General features: G+C 41.5%; 1 protein-coding gene across 5 annotated transcripts in view; it reads left to right on the top strand.

The window, feature by feature from the left end:
• The window catches only part of LOC125771688 (tyrosine-protein kinase Src64B), a 78,671-nt gene that overhangs the window by 44,676 nt on the left and 20,345 nt on the right, over positions 1 to 13,650 (top strand). The window contains exon 1 of one of the 5 annotated variants that reach the window (XM_049442606.1): positions 3,789 to 3,985. The exons of the other annotated variants lie outside the window; for them this stretch is intronic. The gene's annotated coding sequence lies outside the window, so the exon portion shown is untranslated. Of the gene's footprint in view, positions 1 to 3,788; positions 3,986 to 13,650 lie in introns of those variants that run through there. 5 annotated transcript variants of the gene reach the window in all.

The following is a 13,650-nucleotide window of genomic DNA, read 5'->3' as shown; positions in this document are numbered from 1 at the left end:
AAGACTTTTACACTTAACCACAAGGTCAATGAGGTGCATTATGTTGGACCGACAGCGTATAACACTGGAAAGCTCCATACCAGTCTTTGGCTATGGATTTTTTTTTATTTTCCTTTCTTTTAATTCTCCTATTTATCGATTTGTGAGAATATTTATTGCAAAATATTTCTTCTTAAATTTTTGTTAAACTTCAATATAGTGCCGCAATAATAAGACCTTGAAAATTTCCTTTAAAACCTTCAATAATCGGTTGTACACCATTTTACAGCTCGCCATATGGCTTTTCCTTTTTTTTTTATTGCCACTTTGTTTCAAACCTGCTGCGTAACAAAACATATGTTTCACTGAAGCCCTTTGGTCATTGTAGGCCATCTTTAATGATTTTCGTTTTGGTAACATATGTATCGTTTGGTAGAAACACGAAAAAAATCATTTGATGTATAAATCAGTATTGTCAAACCTTCAATACCGAATGCTACCGAATTGCTAGGTTTAGGTGGTTATTACTTAACCCTATTGTCAATGACCGCCTACCTGGGTAAGTTTTGCACTTTTATTTCTTAATATCTTTTTACAGGAAAGTGGTACAGGCTTGAAATTTTTAAAATGCCTAGAAAAACATGTTTTTCTCCATTTCGTATAAAAAGAAAAATTTTAAAATTATTTTTACCATTTTTAAAAAAAAATTTCGATTGATACCCCTTATATCTACGACCGCCTACCCGGGTAGGCCATACGATTTGTATGGGGTTTTTATTTTTTTCGGTTTCTGAAGCGTATATCTTTTGATCTGCTCGTCGTATTTGCATGAAACTTTCAATATAGATTGGTTTTTAGTTGTCCAACTAATATCATTTAGCTGATAATTTAAAAAAATCTGGTTTCCAGTTTTTTTGCATTTTTACAAATTTTTCTCCGTATATCTATGACCGCCTGACCGGGTAGGGCATGGGATTTATATGGGAGTTTTTATTTTCTCGGAAGTTTTCTGGGACAACCTTCAGCCGGGATACCTCAGGAAGAACCAAACATAAATGAAATTGCTATTTAAGTAAAAAAACTTGCTTGTTCTTCGCGTTCTGAATTTAACACATATTTCTCCAAATGTAAATAATTTGAAATATTAGCACTTAGTGTTAGTAATATGATAACATTTGAGGTTTATAGTAGCTTACGTGGAAAGCTCTTAATTATAAAAAAGGATTTATTGTTTTTTAATAACGCCGAGTTGCGAAAATAAACACACACAAAAATACACAAAAATTAAATATGATTAAAGATTATTAATTGGCTACAATTAACCCCGAAAAACTAGATATATATGCTTTATACATGATTTAGAATCCGAAAACTGAAAAATCCCATACAAATCGTATGGTCTACCCGGGTAGGCGGTCGTAGATATACGGAGAAAATTTTGTAAAAAATGCAAAATACACAAAACCAGAATTTTTAAAATTCTCAGCTAAATGGTATTAGTTAGACAACTAAAAAACCCATCTTTCTTGAAAGTTTCATGCAAATATGACGAGCAGATCAAAAGATATACGCTTCAGAATCCGAAAAAACGAAAACTCCCATACAAATTGTATGGCCTACCCGGGTAGGCGGTCGTAGAACAACGTGTATTTTTTTGGTCGTAGACACTACGGTTAAAGTAAAGAAAGGTTTTGTTGAATTTTATCATTAAAATTTCAAACTTTTAGTCAACTCAATGTGTTCTAGTTTTATGAAGTTAATCGGTTTATTTTATTTGAACATTTTTATAAGTTTAATTTGCTTTTAAATTCCCAACACATTTGGCCCATGGAACCCAATATGCCCAATTGCCCAGTGCAATCTTTTCTGAATTGAAATCTTTTCTGTTTTGGAGTGTTCTAAATTGTCAAAAGCGTTAAAAACATTATTGAATACATTATTTTAATACTTGAAACATGTTTTTATAGTGTCGAAATGGCTCACAAAAACGCTTTTGTATCGTTTACCATAATCAATTCGGAGTTTCCTACCTTTCCTATCGGACCCGAGAAGTAGATGCGTATTACTAAGAAAATACGCAAAGCTTATTTCCTTCATAAGATTATAATCCGCTCTTGTCGGGATTGTCAACTCATTACTGGATTTTAACGCTCATTTTTAACTGTCGTTAGACATTTTTGTTTGGATAAGGAGCGATTTCAACATATTATTATTATATTTTGTTATTAGTTTTGTAATTGCATCTCAATTAACTAAAAATTAAAATTAGGATAAGAAGTTTAGGAAAAGGACCCTATAAAAAGTTGGGTTAAAGCTCCGTGATTTAAAAGAAAACTTACGAAAAACTTACTTAAAAGAAAACAACGGATTAATCAACATAAAAATGTTCGTTTGTGTTTGACATCTCTGTTGGAAAGCACACCATAGAATGGGAAGAAAGCGAAAATGTGTGTTTCTTGCCGATAATACAACAGAATAATTATATTTAATTTATTTTTTCCACAATTTACACTTGATCGTACGTTCGTTCTGTAATTGCATGCACCCATTCGTTCATATATCCGGGAGAAATAAGCGAAAATAAAAAAAATCTCCATGTTGCCGGTAGCAGAAGTCGCAGATGAACGGTAGACAAACATTACAGGTGCGTGACGGAAACTCGTATTTTGTAGCGCATTCAACGTTTGCATCTCGCGTTCGGAACCGGAAATGGGACAGCTGTAAAAATCACGATTATAACCTGCAATTCAGTTGCATTTATCACTTTTTCACTGCTTTGTTAATGTATGTGCTCAGCATGTGTTTTGGTGAAGCTTGTTTTTTTTCTAGTTGTTGTTTTTATTCGAAGAAACAGGCACTGCGGAACTGCAGTACGATATGATTTTTCATGATGCACCTTTATAGTGATGCTAGCCATGATGTGACGGGTGTATAAAGCGCATAAATTGTAGTCGGTGGGGAAGCGTGTGTTGAACGTTGACACCTTTTCGGCCGGCACAAAATGATGCATGTCGTTTGCGCCTATGTTCTCCCGAGAGGGGTTCCACAGAGGTCACGTAGCGTGGCTATGCACTACACCTACACATTAACAAAACCGTACGCACACACCTACACGTGTTTAACAGCATAAATTTTCTCCCCATTGAAATGGCCCGCATCCGACGCCGTACACCGGGGGAGCTCCATTGCCATCATCAACAACATGATTACCGTCAGACGACGCGATGGAACACTTTCTCGAATGGTAGATTTTGAATTCAAATTGCATAATGACATTCATTAAGGGAGGGCTGGGAGTTTGTGTGCTCGCGCGCGCATTTGTGTGTGCTATACTTCTTGGCTGGCATGTTCGGCAGCTTTTGAAGCGTTTTGCTACACTAGGACACTAGCAGCAGGGCGGTGCCGGATCGTCATCAAAGGTTGTAGGTTTCGTGTGTGGTTTGGTTTAACATTAAATTATGTTTGTCGCTGCAGTTGACGCCTCGGCTGTTGGGCGATCTCTACGCACGATCAGAAACTCGTGATAGCATGTCAGGGTAAAACAAGAGCACTGACGAAAGAATTAAATTACCCGTGTGCTTTTTAGTATCAATAATTTATTACTTCGGTAAAGTGTTAATTAAGCATAATAAACTCATCGGAAGACACTTAGATGTTGCAATCTAATTGCCAACATTTTGGTGATATAAAGAGAGGCCAAATATTTTTTTTTAATTGGGTGATGATGTAAAACTTATACTAATTGTTTTCTTTTTATCTCTGTTTCAGGTACTTCTTCTTGGCTTAACGACCTTACAGGTCACGCCGGCCATTTCTGGCTTACTAGACTTATGTTACCACGTAGCCGGATAGTCAGTCCTTGCTACGGGGGACGGTCCGGATGGGATTTGAACCCGGTCCGGCCGTGTGGACTGGCGCCGTTTATCACATGCACCACCGGGCCGCCCCTACACACGATGTTTAAATTACGAATCGAGATTTATGACGAAATTAAAAGAGATTATTGGTAAATGAATATATCTGTTTATTTAATGTCTAAATCTACCAACCTAACAAATTTGATCGATGCGTTACTTTTCTATCACAAACAATTAATCCATTGGTTAATTAAATAAATGTATTCTAATTTTGATGGGTATTTAAATATGACCAATAAGAGATCACACAAAATCCCTTAAGGGGGAGGGTCAAAAAATCGTTTATTTCGTAATAATTCATCTAATAAAAGAAGAAAAAGCATGAAGACTTACACGTAAGCTTGCATTTCATATTTAACCCATCTATCCAGGATTTTAAGTAGTTCACAAAAGCTTGATTTGTGTTACGCGCTGTATAATGGATTCTTCTACCTGGATGAATTATTTTTACAAACGTGGTTTAGATTCCCCGGAAATAAAATTCAATCACTATTTAAAAGAGATAATGGAGACTTATGTTCTTCAACCCTTACTAAGAATTCCAAATTTAGACTGAAACACACAACACAATTCGGAGAACAACTTTTCTAGAATCTCAAATCTTGATATAACTTATCTTCCATTACCAATCACCACGCGATGTCCAATATTCCATCACCATAAGAAACGTGGATAGGAAACGATCAAACTTAGTGGATGGTACAAACTCACATTAAAACGGGGTCATGATCGTCATCGCCATCGCCATCGTGTGTCCTCAGGTCTAACGAACGTTTCGGTCTGTGCGCCTCCTTAAGCAGCGTGGCATAGGCGTCTCGTGCGGTAATATTTAAATTGTTGTACCAAATAGAGGTTACCCTGTTTTTCGAAAATGTTATGTTCCCCGAACGGGCTGACAGAAACGGGAGTAATGTAACGGAGCAATTGCACAGTTGTGTGGAACGGTGCCGCAAAACCTGCTCCGGGTGGGTTGGTTGAAACCGGTCAGCTGCTGATGTTCTGCTATTTGAGCTACTTTTACTCCATGCACTCTCGAGAGTGATCTTGATAATGGTCGATCTTTTCCCAAAAAGGGTCAACCATTCGATTTGATCTTAGAGCTGACTAAGGCAGAATAGTTCCAAATGAAATATTCTAACTCCTAATATTCGTAAGCGAATAAGTGGCTATTAATTAGGTTTCGGAAATTTTGTTACTTCTTACGAGAGGCACTATACATTTTCTCTCTAGTGGGAATGATTTATCTTTCAATGATTAGGATTTACGTTCTTTTGAAGCGAGAAAGCTACCGAAAACGAGTTATCATATGATCACCAAAGAAAACGTCAAGGTTGTTCGCTTTCTTAACCCATCGCTTATCATGGGTTTTCTTTTCTTTTCCAACTGGGCGGACAAGATGTTGTAGACCTTGCAAAAGGCCGTTGGTTAGTAGGTTAACTTACGGCGTTTCCCTCAACCGGAAACCGATCTCCTCGTCGCTCTCCTTTGCTCAGGTTCTTCGTCCGTTTTGCGAACTATATTTATGCGATGATGATGAGCGCGCGCAATCTCATCCGGCACGAACAGATACCGGCGAAAGGAGAAGTATGTGCGTTTGTCGAAGTAGGGTAAACCAGTAAACAATGACCAACCACGGGGAGAGACCCCTTTAGGGGAAGATTCGCAAAGGAAGTGGTCCGTAACGATGTGGAAAAATGATGCGCACATCGTGCGATCCTAAGCGAAAGAGCTCCCTAATGCTTCTAAATGCTCTTCTCCTCGATGCCAGTGATGTTTTGCAGACCTAGGAATCTATTCCATAAGCGTGATCCGCACTATAATTGAAAACCAAAAAGGCACTCGAACGGAAACGCTGACCAAGCGTTCACGCTCATCTCAGCTTTGTTCGTTCGCGTATGCTTTCGCGGGAATGAAGTTTTGCGCATCACTGACACACGGTTCAGTGTCTCGGTGTTTTGAAGCATATATCTCTGATTGATATCTCGAGCTGCCCTTTCATGAGCGCATGCATATGTATAGGCTGATGTCTGCTGCGCTTTCGACACGAGTTAGCGATCACGCCCTCTGCTGGGTAGATGTAGGTCAGTAGATGGATGTTTGAGGTAAATTTCAGGAAATACCTCTCACTCGCTGTTTCGTCACTCGATCTTCATCCGATATCTTTAGTACAACCCAATAGTGGATATTCTTCATCCCAGCTGGCAACTGGTTGTGGTCGATCGGATCTCCCAGGACTGGATGCGCTTACCATGGGGATGAAGATGACGGTCACGAAGCTGATTATCTCCCAACTCCGAACAAATCGATGGGGCGTATGGTTGAATTATCTTCGACAGTATATTCGACTTCGAAAGTGTGTGTTCTTATCGGTGGTACTCATCGCCAACTGTTCGTGAGCTGCATTTTGTTTTTTGACAACATGGATCACCGCAAGCTTCGGGGAATCGACATCAATTTCTGAGTAGTATTGCTCGTAGAGCAATAGTTTGACCACCCAAACTGGTCGGAATGTATCTATGTTTATGTTTTTTTTTTCTTCTTCTGTGAATTCTAACTTCCAAACCGTGTAGACATCTGTAGGTCCTGCGCCTAACTGTAGTTGTTGAGACACGGCTCTGTCCGAAATGCAAATAACTGTTATCATCGAATGGTCCGAGCTTTCCATGTGCTCTTGTTACAGCACACGTGCAGCTGGCTGTACGGACGCGGTCAGCTGCCAAATGTTGTGGTTGGAATGTGGTTCGGAAACCTATCTGGCAAATGGCAGTTGCGTTGCAGCTGGGGCACCACACGGAGTCCCATAGCGAGTTTGGTTAGAATCTCCCTCTCTCTCTCTCTCTCTTGTACCTATGGATGAAGATTTAATCGTTTAATCGTAAAACTTGCTTCAGGGAGGCCTGAGAAACAGTTTCGGTAGGGAATATGTATTCGATTAGTGGTTGTTTTAAGGTGGATAACTCATATCTAAAAACATGATCATTTTAAAAGACTCTATTATTTATGCTCTTTTGTTGGCTGAAACCTAAATGTGTAACTAGTTTTTAGATACGTAGAAGGAATTAGAATACATTGATAAGAAGATGATATAAAACCACTTGTTTCGTTTTGTTAAAATGTTTTAGAAAGTATGCCTGGTTTACCGTAAAATACGAATGGATTGCTGAAGAACCGCCCTTTTTATTTTACGATCATCTGTTCATCTTCAACATTCTGTTGGATGAGTTGCTTTCATTAATTTATTATAAATTGTATTACTTCTTCTTTTATGGCACTACAACTTCAAGAGTCTTCTATACCTCAATCAAGAGTCTTGATACCTGGTCCTGTCGTGTAAGACTAGCGCCGTTATCATCTACACTACCAGCCCAATGCCACTTAGTGAAGTAAACAAATTAAAGGAAATTATTGAAGTCAATTGAATTCTTAGATACAGGTGTAATTGTAGAATTCCATAGAGGAATAATTATTGAAACAATCATTCGATTATATGTGTGGTATGATCAGCTAGAAGTTGTCTATTATGAGTCGGTAGAAATGTAATTACAGGCACCTGATATGTACATTTAAACGGTAATTTATTAAAGAGGCATATATAAATTAACTTGTTTATGGCTAAATCAAGATTATTATTGTGGCTGAATGGCTAAAGCATAAAAAGAATATTAAATATAATAAAAAAAACGGCAACAAATTGTTGAAAAATATTTAAAAATTCTTTGATGTCTAGTTTCTTCCATCGAAACAATCACGTTGGAAATCGTACCACAAAGAAAGCTCCCACGAAAGCAGACTCACTGTCGCTCTTAAAGGAAGCATGACGTGATGTTGTTGGTTGTTGTTCGAAATTTCCCAAAAAAAATGTAGATGCCGCCGCCTGCCTGCGTTAGTCATTATCAATCACACAAAACACACGACACAAAATATATTTCCCGATCTGTTTCGACTTTCATTGGTTTGCGTGGGTGCAGAATGAATTTACCATCGCATAATCAGTGACAGACGGGTTTTATGTTCGGAAAAATTCGTAACAAAACGTTCACCGATCAAGAGCGAGCAGGAACAAAAACCATCATCACGTGCTGGTGAGTGAGCTAATGCAAAACTTTTATCGATTCGGCCGACTGTGCTGGATAGACACAATTTTTTTTCTGCGTGGACATGAAACCATTGGCCAACTGTTAAAACATTAGCATTTGGGTGAGGGGAGAAGAAAGCAAAAAATAAACGCTGCAGAAGGGTTTTGGATTCGCGTGGAACGTGCGTGTTTTTGTTTGTTTGTTGCTCGCTATCTAAATGCCCGAAGGGAAAGTACCCTATCAATCGGTTTGCTTCTCGTGTGAAGTGAGACGAAAATGATGATGCGGGTCATGTGGAAATGTGAGCTTTTGATACATACCATTCGAGCACACGGCGCACTGGCCGCTCTAATGGTATTGATATAAAGGCGTATTGGAAGGACTGGAAGGGATGGTACCCTTTTCTTTGTATGTGCGGTGTATGGTTAATCCGCCGACAAGATAATTCGGAGCATTATGGCGTCGCCAGCGAGTTAGGTATAAGTCCACCGGGGGAACCATCTGCCTTGTAGTGTAGTGGCGATACACAAGCGAGAGTTAAATGTATCAACCAAAAATTAGCCAAACACAACCAAGTACTAGTGTACGGCTGGTCTGTCGGGTGTTCCGAGCCGATTAACAAAGGTCCACACACATATGGTATGATTTTTATCGTGGGACTTGCTCCACTCGTCCAAAATGGGTAACTAAACCCTCGTGCTCGTCTTTTTTAGAAACATCAAATGACTAAGCTTAGCAGTTGTTTTCAAATTGAGAGTATTTATGTTTAGTTTTCTGATCTGCTATAAAGACTTCGAAGATGTCAATCTTGAAATTGTACAATGAAGCATTCCGACAGACGAAGGTTTTTCCAAAGTTATCCGAAAAGTTTGCTTTTCTCGTCTATTGACTTTTTCGTCTTTTTATAAATCCCCACAAAATTACCCTGTGGTGTGTGGCGCGCGGAGACATGCAGATAATCCAGGCTGCAATCTTTCCATTTTCTTCTTCGACTGGCGTAAGTGATTTCGGCGCCCAGCGATTAATTCCATCGTCGAAATGGTTTTGTTTTGTGTTTTTAAATTCTTTTCGCTTTCGATGACTTTAAGACGCAATGCTTGAAGATACAAACGAGGCACCGTATGGTTCCTAGACAGATAGAACACTAAAAGCAAACGGAAACGGAGAAATCCTCTGATGTTTCGACCGCAATGATCGCGTTTGGTTCGCGCTGGTGTTTTTCCGAAATTGGATTAAGGCAGAATCGTTTCCGCGTACGTAGTCCTGTTTGAGGTTGAGATTTTTCGTAAGGAACAGATTCCCTCTATAGCACCAGCACCCACAATCACGATTGCTTCTTGATGGCATCGAGTATGTCGGTGCTATATTGTCGTTCATTAAGGTGATTAACGTCAGCCGTAGCCCCGACGGCCAAATTGTTCGAAGGCTTTTTATTGTTTGAGCATGGAATGAAAACGCATTAGAAAAAGCGAGATTAAAATGATGATGCCGGCCCCGGGTGGGTACAGGTCGTTGATTATTGGAATTTTTGGCTTTTAGTTCGTTTTCTTTTGTTTCAAATGGTGGATGAATTTGGAGAAAATTAGTGACACGATAAATTAACTTTTCTTTGATGTTGAATGTGTCTGTATGTGATATGTGTCACAAACAATAGGAACAAAAGTTCAATTAACTGTCCATACACATTCTGCAATTTTTTAACTAATTTCTATCAGCTCATAGTATACGATTTTTTAATAGTCCCACCTAATATTATGTTTCAATAGTGTCATTATTTAAATCATCAAAAAAAAACTGGAAATGGATTTATTTTATAGTTTTATTTACCTGTTTTTTAAAACATAATTTCCACAATGCATTCAGATGCAATGGTTTCCGTAAGTCTGCTGCTCTTTGCATATGTAGTTTTGTTCTATCTCCATCTTCATGAAACCTGTCAAAGCCTCCCTGGGGGGTATGTACGCAATAAATTCCCACTCGACTCGACTCCATTGCAACTTTTCGCCTTCGGATCGCCTTCTTGTCGGTCAAATTGTGGCTTCTGCCTTTCGAAGCTAGCAACCAAAAAAAAGCACATCCCCATCGTGTCGGGGTACACCGCCCTGCAGGCTACCGATGTATCAGCTGCGTGTATTTGCATTAATGGAATTGCTCTTAAACTAGCCAACCTTGTGGGCCTACGCGCCACAGCCACCGAATCGCCCCCGTATGCTTGCATCGTTATTCTTCATGCACAATCTTCGTTCTCTACATCTATTTGACCGTGCAAGCCAAACAGAACGTAAAAATAAAACAACACACATCTTCTTGCATCTGAAGTGCGCTTCCACAGAGAAGAACAGAATCGAAGCTAAGAAGAAAAACAAAACAGACATCTCATAAGATAAGAAACGTATTTTCCTTTCCGGCAGTCATCTTACTTTCCGTCCGTTTCGACTCATATCATGCTTCCTGGGATCCGTTATTGCTATGCGCCCGTTTAAATTGATCTAGCCACGCACAGACAGGTGCAGCCATTTTTGACCGTTGATTCGGAAGGTGATTGCGCCAACAGGGTGGTACCATCGTTACAATGCGTATGAAACGAGACTCGCACCTTTGGTTTGTTGCGTGTCAGTGACCAAACATATACACCCGCGGAACGATCTTACCAGGCGAACGAAGTGTACATACCAGGCGCGCATATGATCCTGCCCGGGTGGATGAATTGTCTGCAGCACGATTATCTTTTGCGTGCCGTCCTATGGCCCCGATGGCTAAAGGACGGGGTGGTACGCACAGCTGCTGCGCTATTACTGTGGTCTGGAGTGTTGTTTGTATCAGCCAAGGTGCGGTAAGTTTAAAGCAAAGCACGTAAAAGCACCCAGAGTCGATTATGATTGACCCAGTGGGGGGAGGTTCATATTGTGTTTGAAGTGCCTCTCAATGGCCATGTGGTGTGCATGAGTGTACTTAGGCAATTTGTTCTGCAAAACGGTTCAATTGAACTTTCGCTAGATAGATGAGTTCCCGCTAGATGACGCTAGATAGCGATTTCGGCTGAGTGAGGAGCTTCGGCTAAGCGAGGATATTCGGCTGAGCGAGATGAGTGCCGCTGAATAAAAGCCCACCGAAGCTGGCGTCAGGGCTCTTTCCCTAGCGACTCAGAGAAGAAGCAGAGGTTTTTTTAACACCATACCAATTCACCACACACAATCCACACACTAACACACAAAATACACGTGTGCAATATAGAGTATAGTTAAAGAAAACTGCGTGTCGCGAGTAAATATTTAGGGAAAGAAATCCGTGATTGCTGGACGCAATCTTTGTTGCTGGACGCAACAAACCTGGATCTCGTGGTTCAATGTCAATAACAGCGATCTTCACTGCCGGCCGCTCTAGAACCTTTCCGCTAGCGAGTTTCACGTGCACTTGCCTAATTTCTCCGTCCTTTGATGGTACTGTCCGTACTACGCGTCCCTTTGGCCAGCATCCACGCGGAAGGTTGTCGTCGACAACCAGCACCAGATCATCTTCCTTCAAAGCCCGCTTCGTCTGGAACCACTTGCTTCGTCTGGTTAGCGTTGGCAAGTATGAGGTGACCCATTTTCGCCAAAAAACATTTGCGTACGCTTGAGATGTCCTCCAGTTGTTTCGCAGGCAGGCCGCCGAGTCATCTAAGCTGCTAAGGGGTTTCGTCCCAGCTGATGAGCCTAGAATAAAGTGGTTGGGTGTCAATGGCGCTTCGTCTTCACTTTCTACGGGAACTTGCGTGAGCGGCCTTGAGTTTACTATCAACTCCACTTCCATCAGCCAATTCGCGAACACCGCATCTGTTGGCGCACGTGCAAACCGCATGTTGTTCAAAGTGCGCTTCACCGTTTGCACCAGTCTCTCCCATGCCCCGCCGAAGTGTGGAGCAGCCGGCGGATTAAACTTCCATATCGTGTCTGGAAGGTGCATCGCTTCAACCAACTCGTGGGTGTTGACTTCTGCAATAGCTTCTTTCAATTCGCGATTTGCTCCTACGAAGTTGGTGCCCCGGTCCGAGTAAATCTCCAACGGCGTACCGCGACGAGCGATGAAGTTCCTCAGCGCGAGGATGCAAGAGCTGGTTGACAAACTTGTTGCCACTTCAATGTGGATCGCTCGGATGGTCAAACACGTGAATAGTACTCCCCAGCGCTTCTCCTGTCTCCGTCCGACAGCAACAAGGAACGGACCGAAATAATCGATCCCAACGAATGAGAACGGTCTGCAGAATGGAGAAAGACGCGCTGCGGGAAGTTCACTCATTGTGGGTGCCGTAGGTGTAGCGTCACGGATTTTGCACGTCATACAGTTGTTTCGTACCCGATGACAAGCGCGCCTCAAGGCCGGAATGTCGAACTTTTGCCGGACTTCGTTCATTACGGTTTGATGATTTGCATGTTGGTAGCGTCGGTGGTAATCATCAATTATCAGGTCGGTGAGGTGGCCAGTTTTTGGTAAGATGACGGGTCGTTTCATGTCATCGCTGATGTGCTGGCAAGCGTCGATGCGTCCGTGTAGCCGTATGACGCCGTACGTGTCCAGGTAGGGGCTTCGCCTAAAAAGAGTGCTACTTTTTTTAAGATTTATTCTGTTTCTTTTAGTATCCGCCTGCCCCTCCTGAAGGATCCTATACTCATCTGGGTACTCTTGACGCTGTACTTGTATCCAAAGTGTGCGTTCGGCTTGTTGCAACTCCAAATGAGTTAACGGTCCCAGGATGCGCGAAGCTTTTGGTTGGCGCGCGTTGTTAATAAAGCGCCAAACATACGCAGCTGCTCGTTGCAATTTTCGCCATCGCGAAAATCGGTCGATGGCTATTAGCGGTTGTGTTAGATGGTGCACTGTGACGGTTTGACGCATTTCTTCTTCCGTGGTACGGACATTTAACGACGGCATGTCCCATTCATCTTCGGGTTTCCGTAAAAAATCAGGACCATTAAACCACTTGGTAAATGTGGTGTGTGGGTCAAGGTTTGACCACTTAGTGCCCTCATCGGCGACGTTGAAAAGTGTAGGCACCCAATGCCATTCATTCATGGTGGAGTTTTCCAGTATCTCTCCTACCCTATGAGCTACGTATGTGCTGTAGCGTCTGTGATCGGAATTGATCCAACATAAGACATCTTTTGAATCTGTCCACAGGAATCGGCGTTGAATTGGTATTCGGTGTGCCTTTTCAATAGTTTTAGCTAGACGTATCCCTAAAACAGCCGCTTGTAGCTCTAATCGAGGAATGGAGATGTATTTCAAAGGCGCTACTCTAGTTTTACCACCGATCAATGCTACCTCGTGTTGCCCGTTCGACTCGATCCGAAAATATGCCACTGCAGCATATCCATCTTTACCAGCATCGACGAATATATGTAGTTCAGTATTACAACTGTTAAAGTCGATGGCGAGGCGGTAGCATCTTGGCACTGAAAGCTTTTGAAGCTCAGGTAGGCATGCGAGCCATTTCTTCCATTTGTCTTCCAAGTTGGTTGGAATTTTCTCATCCCATCCAGTGCCGGCGCGCCACACTTCCTGAAGAAGTACTTTGAGGAACAACATGAAAGCTGCGATTAAGCCAAGCGGGTCGAAAATGGTCATAAGAACGCTCAAAAGTTGCCGCTTAGTAGGTGCTATTTTTCCCTCTAGGACCTCTTGTGCTTTATTTGGCAATT

The sequence above is a fragment of the Anopheles funestus genome, chromosome 3RL (assembly GCF_943734845.2).
Source record: "Anopheles funestus chromosome 3RL, idAnoFuneDA-416_04, whole genome shotgun sequence".
Taxonomy (NCBI): Eukaryota; Metazoa; Arthropoda; class Insecta; order Diptera; family Culicidae; genus Anopheles; species Anopheles funestus.
This window is presented reverse-complemented; position numbering and strand designations above follow the sequence as displayed.